We start from the raw sequence: 6351 nt of genomic DNA, 5'->3' as shown, positions 1-6351 counted from the left end.
ATTTCGAGTTTTGCCGACCCCCCAAATAAGCTCCCCCCTCCCCCCGCCCCCCCAACATACAGGAAAATTCGCTGATAGATTCCCACATGCGCGAGCCGAAGTGTGAAGGGAAATGTCCGATATTGACTTACAGGTAATTTTCCGGTACGCATGTGGGAAAAGGGCTCTGGATTAATCAGTTGATAAGAGCCTTTTGTCAGCAGACGCTACTAATTAGGCCAACCAGTTGCAGCTGTGGTGTCTTGTGTGCCAATTACGAATGAAACCGCTTTGTCGTTGAAAACGCTATTAAAAAATCTATTTGAATAATTATTTTTGTCAGATTATTGAATGATTTAGTTGTAGGCCGTGTTCTAAGCGGGATAATGTATATTGAGCCGGTGATTACTGGCAAATAATGACCTTCAGGTGAATGATTGAGCCCTCCGCTGCGCGTCAGGCTCAATCCTTCACCTGTCGGTCATTATTTCCCCCGTAATCACCGCCTCAATATACATTATCCCTTACACACACATATATATATATATATATATATATATATATATATATATATATATATATATATATATATATATATATATATATGTGTGTGTGTGTGTGTGTATTTATATGTGTATATATGGTATATATATATATATATGTGTGTGTATATATATGTGTATATATGTAAGGGATAATGTATACTGAGCCGGTGATTACTGTGGAAATAATGACCGACAGGTGAATGATTTAGCCCGACGCGCAGCGGAGGGCTTAATATTCACCTGAAGGTCATTATTTCCAGTAATCACCGGCTCAGTATACATTATCCCGCTTAGAACACGGCCTACAACTAAATCATTCAATAATCTGACAAAAATAATTATTCAAATAGATTTTTTAATAGCGTTTTCAACACAAAGCGGTTTCATTCGTAATTGGCACACAAGACACCACAGCTGCAACTGGTTGGCCTAATTAGTAGCGTCTGCGGACAAAATGCTCTTACCAACTGATTAATCCAGGTGTGGCAGAGCAGCGGTCGGTTGTCGAGAAATAATGACCGGTGAATATTGTTGATTGACCAATCAGAATCGAGTATTCGAGAGAGCCGTGTTCTAAATGTGTGTATATATATATATATGTGTGTGTGTGTATGTGTGTGTGTGTGTGTGTGTGTGTGTGTGTGTATGTATGTATGTATGTATATATATATATATATATATACGGTATATATATATATATATATATATATATATATATATATATATAAATAATATATGTTAGTTCGAGGCATGTTTGGAGCGGTCTGTTTGAAGTCTGAGTTTTGTGACTAAACGCACTGAAGGTTCCGAACTCTTGTTCTCTTTCATCAAACTGTATTGCAGTTTGTGGAGAGGGAGAATATTATGCCAAGAGTGCACAGGAAATTACCACAACAAGCAAGGTTTTGTGGGTCTGAGGAGACAGATGATGACATCTGATAGTGTTGTAGTGGCTTTTCTTCCTTCTCCAACTCTCACTTCAGCTTTGAGGAGCTGAACACAACGAATGAGACAAACTGATTTTTTTCCCCTTTTGGTTTTATTCGTCATAATAACGGATCAAGCGGATTTGTGACGGGTCTGACTGTAACCCCGCTTCACACCACACGGCACCTATTCACCTTATTCTTTGCCCACACATGGACGCTTCCGCATTACGTCATTTCGTAATAGTATTTCCGTTTTGACTTGCCAAAAACCCCACAGGCAAAATGGCCGCGCACACTCCGCTCCTAAAGTGGCAAAATTACTCCCCTATAAACATATCTTGGCCAATACGTATGTAACATACAAAATAAAACAACCCGTAATATCTTAATTTTATGTAGAATGCAGAGGACATGTAACTGTTTAGTTAAACTTGCATTCCAGGAATATTGTGCTCTTAAGATGACGTTAGTGGAGTCGAGGCTGTTGCGTCCTGAAACCCACATAGGTTGCGTGCGATTCGAGGCGTAATGTGTGGTTTGGCGTAACCTATGTGCGATTCGAAATAACGCATCCGAGATAGAAACGTTATGAATATAGCCACGTTATTAACAACAAACTAACGCTGGTGATCCGTATGGAAACAGTGTTACTCGAAATGGTTAAAAGTTATATCAATTTGGTCATTCAGTGGCATTTTACTGCCATATAACATAACTAACTAGTGGCTAACCACAGAAGCCACAGAAGGCAACTAGCACTGAACCGGAAGAACAAATACGTTTGCGTTGAACGCGGAAGAGAGAAAAAGTGGGCGTGGTGAATAAGGTGAATAGTGTCAGTTACATCATCACACAGCCATCTGGGTAGGACAATAACAGGTGGTTGTCATCAATTAGCCGGTGATTACAATCAAATGACAAAAACAGCCAATGAGCTGTGTGTATTGTGAAGCGCCATATTGGTAGGAAATGCAACGTGACATCGTCGTGAGAATACTATGAAATAGGGATAGTCTTTTCCTAAACTTGATCTATTATGGCTTTCCAACTCAAGGACGATACATTCTTCCCGTATCACACTCTATAGTCGAACAATACTGATACGAGTGTTCTCTACATACACTGTTTTGGCTACAACCTCTGTTTGTGGCAATAACAACCGCGTTAACCTTTCCTGTTTGTGAGAAGCCTACTGGCATGAGCTGCTATCAACGCCTTCCTTCTCTCTCTTCACTGTGCATAGTACATGTATGTGTGCTGTCTGATCAAACTAATGTGTTGATATATTTCCCTTGATTATATATTGATAGGTAGATTATGCATTGATTATGATGATAGCATCATTTCCTTCAATGGTAGCCTTGGAAAAGCCTAGTATACGAAAATGACCCGAGGTTCAAACTGCAGTCTGGACTGATGGTCTTACTCAGCGATTTCTTTCTATGTGGTCTCTAACTGAGATGAACACCAGAGAAGGTCAACTACAGCCGACTCCATCATGCTTAGATCAAGCTAGAGGAACGGGAATGTTTAGACTTCCACGTCGCTGCCAAAGTCGACCCGCCAATAAACAAGCAGCTTGTGAGTCCGCGTGACCTCTGTTTGCAAGCCTTGGTCGGCTTGGAATCGAGCAGGCTCAATGCCAAATCAACCACATGCGAAAACGCCACAAAGTAAAACTTTCCTTCCATAGTTGGACCAAAGAAACCAAACTGGATATTCGGTTAATTATTTGTTTGTTGGATAACAATGCAAACAACAATGAGATCTAACTTCTGACTTGTGTACTTCTTTGGTCCAGAATGACTTGGCATATGTGCAACAGAATTGTAAATGGACTGCTTCCATAGCGCTTTTATCCAAAGCACTTTACAATAATGCGTACATTCACGCACACATTCATTCACACACCTATGGTGGCAAGCTACCACGCAGGGTGCTGGCACAGCCATCGGGAGCAATTTGGGGTTCAGGTCCTGTCTTTCCCAAGGACACTTTGACATGCGGACTGGACGAGCCGGGGATCGAACCACCGACCTCTTTTTATCCAAAGCGATTAGTGGACGACCCGCTCTTACCTCCCGAGCCACAGCCGCAAGGGATGCAAACTACCGTAGTCACTTCTAGGTGACGGTCACCTTTTTGATCGCAAAATGATTAAGTGAATGATTTCTGAGGGGTTTTGTGTATCCGTCACCTGTTTCACTCTGCATGAGTTTGCATCCCTCGGTCGGGTCTAGTTTACACGACGAGGCTCCTTACATAAAACGGCAAACTTTTGTTGTGGTTGGGCCTTCGGTTTCCATGACAACGGTGTTATTGGACACTGTTGGGGCACCACAATGGAAATAAGCCCTAGGGCTTTATTGTGTTTTTATCCTCGGTGATTTCCCGTGATGTTTGTTTTTAACTTATGTTTGATATTTGTTCTTTTTATCTTATCACCAAATTCATTGATTCATTCATTCGATAGCGCAAAAAAAAGAAAAACCAGTTTCCAGAGTGGAATTCTTTGATAACGCCACCCTTACCACCCTACCACCCTTACCACCTTAGCGCCCATTTTCACGAGAGCCATGGGAGCTACATTTGTTATTTAACCTTCGTAGATGACAAATAGACGGAAGTCCACTTTCCAGGTCACTGAATTGCCGGAGACGACCCAACCAGCATCACCATTTAGGCCTGTGAATCTTCACTGGCCTCACGATTCGATTCGATTACTTACTTTGATTCGATTCATCGGTCTTCGATTCCACGATACATCACGATGCATCTCCCAACAGTATTGCAGCTCCAAGTACAGTATCAAATCCTCAATTTTCTGTACTATCACTGCACATGGCTACTTTTTCATCAATTAATACAAGCAGTCAGATAAATATCAAGTCCCTTTTTTTACTTTAAAGTGCTTTAAAATCCGAACGTCAACAGAAATGTAAACATAAACGATTCAAACGATCCATCAGTCTTCGATTCAGACGTCCGCATCGCGACGCATCGATTATGCGATTTTAATTTTGACACCCCTAATCACCGTTAACTGACTTACATTTGCGTCTGCGGTCTGTCTCGTATACACGCGGAATCAAAGACCAGAGCGCTGCAGCGACGACAGTTTGCCATTTTATGCAGAGACCGTTGCCGTCTAAAGATAGGCCTTGTTTTTTTCACATTTTTCCACTCCATTACCCAACCCTTTCTTTCCATTGATCTGGATCATATGTTTTGAGCCGGTCACTGCTCCTGTGTGTAAGCTGTGTCTGCGGGACGTCCCAGGAGTAAACAGGCCGGCCCCCGCCAACACGTTACGTACGGCCAAACACAAGCCTGCTGCCGCCAACGGCCCGGGGAATTAAGCTGTGCTGCACGCTGCACCTCTGATCTGGCATCTGCACACACACACACACACACACACACACACACAGACAGACACACACTGAGACACACACACACGCTCTGCTAGGCTTCTGGCTACGCACACACACTATTCCTGGAAAGAGAAGCAGCCGCACACACATCCAATACTCACTCACACGTCAGATCCTCTCCACTCAACATAAGGCTGTGAAAAAGAGGGGGGTTGTCTGTGGAAATGGACACATGCGCCCCCTACAAGTCTGTCCAAACCCCACCAGTGTTGTGATCCGTTGTTCTTTCGATTTATGCTGCCTTGTCGAAAAATGCCCGTGCTACCCTATAGAGCAGAGGTTCTCAAATGCTTTTCAGCCAAGGACCCCTTATAAGATAGAAAATATACCGGGGACCCCCTCATTCTGATTTGTGATTTTGGCCTCAGCTCGTCGGTAACGTGCTTGGCATTTAAATTGATAGGTTTGTCAGATTAGAATGTAATCCATGAACCATTTTAGATTTAAAGCATAACATATTTTCGTTGAACTCTGAAGCTTTTGCACACAAAAAAAGTTTTTTTGTTTTTCCTGAAAACTTTGCGCGGACCCCCCTGGCAAAGTGCCATGGACCCCTGGGGGTCCCCGGACCCCCATTTGAGAACCACTCTATAGTATAGAGAGGCAAAGTGAAACGTCACTTCCTGCTTTCTCCCTGTACCAAGCGCTGGAAAAAAAATATGAACGGCGGTGAACGGAGAATAACGTTACCGTTTGAATTGTGCCACGGGCTGGCACCGTTAATATTGTCAATTTAAAACATAACTTTGCATGTCAAGAAAGTCTCAGTTTGTCACCAAACCCTGTGGCACAATTCAAACGGGATCAAAAAGTAACGTTATTCTCCGTTCACCGCCATTCATATTTCTTCAGCGCTTGGTACAGGGAGAAAAGCAGGAAGTGACGTTCACTTTGGCTCTCTATAGAAAAATGCGACCTTGACTGTAAAGGGGAGACTGGTGGGTACCCATAGAACCCATTACGAGAGGTCAAGGGACTATTCTTTGGAAAGAAAAAAATCTCTCTCACCAAAATGGAGCCTAACTTTGGAGTGTTTTTAGCCCCTTTTCCTGACAAGCTACAGTATATGAAGCACTGGGTGCCTTATAGGCCATCTAGTTTCATATGATAAGAGAAACTTTAAGACTCTGCCCGCTACCCTACACCCATTTGATTTGTATCTCTGTGGAATGGGGATAATTGGAAGCACAGCGGGAGAAAGGATTAAAGATGGGGAGACTCCCGCGAACATCGGGATTGGCAGGTCGCCTATGATTTGACGCTGTCTTTCTCTCACACACACGCACACGCACGCACCCACGCACGCACGCACGCACACGCTCTTTGTCATTCAGTATGTTATTTTTCTCAATTATTTCAGTTGTCTTCCTTGTGAACTTTCCCATCCCCCTTTGCCTCTCTCTCTTTTAGTTTCCACCCTCCAATCTCTGTCTCTTTCTTTCTCTCTCTACATATCGTGTATGTCTC

The sequence above is a fragment of the Poromitra crassiceps genome, assembly GCF_964638095.1.
Source record: "Poromitra crassiceps genome assembly, chromosome: 4".
Classification (NCBI taxonomy): Eukaryota; Metazoa; Chordata; class Actinopteri; order Beryciformes; family Melamphaidae; genus Poromitra; species Poromitra crassiceps.
This window is presented reverse-complemented; position numbering follows the sequence as displayed.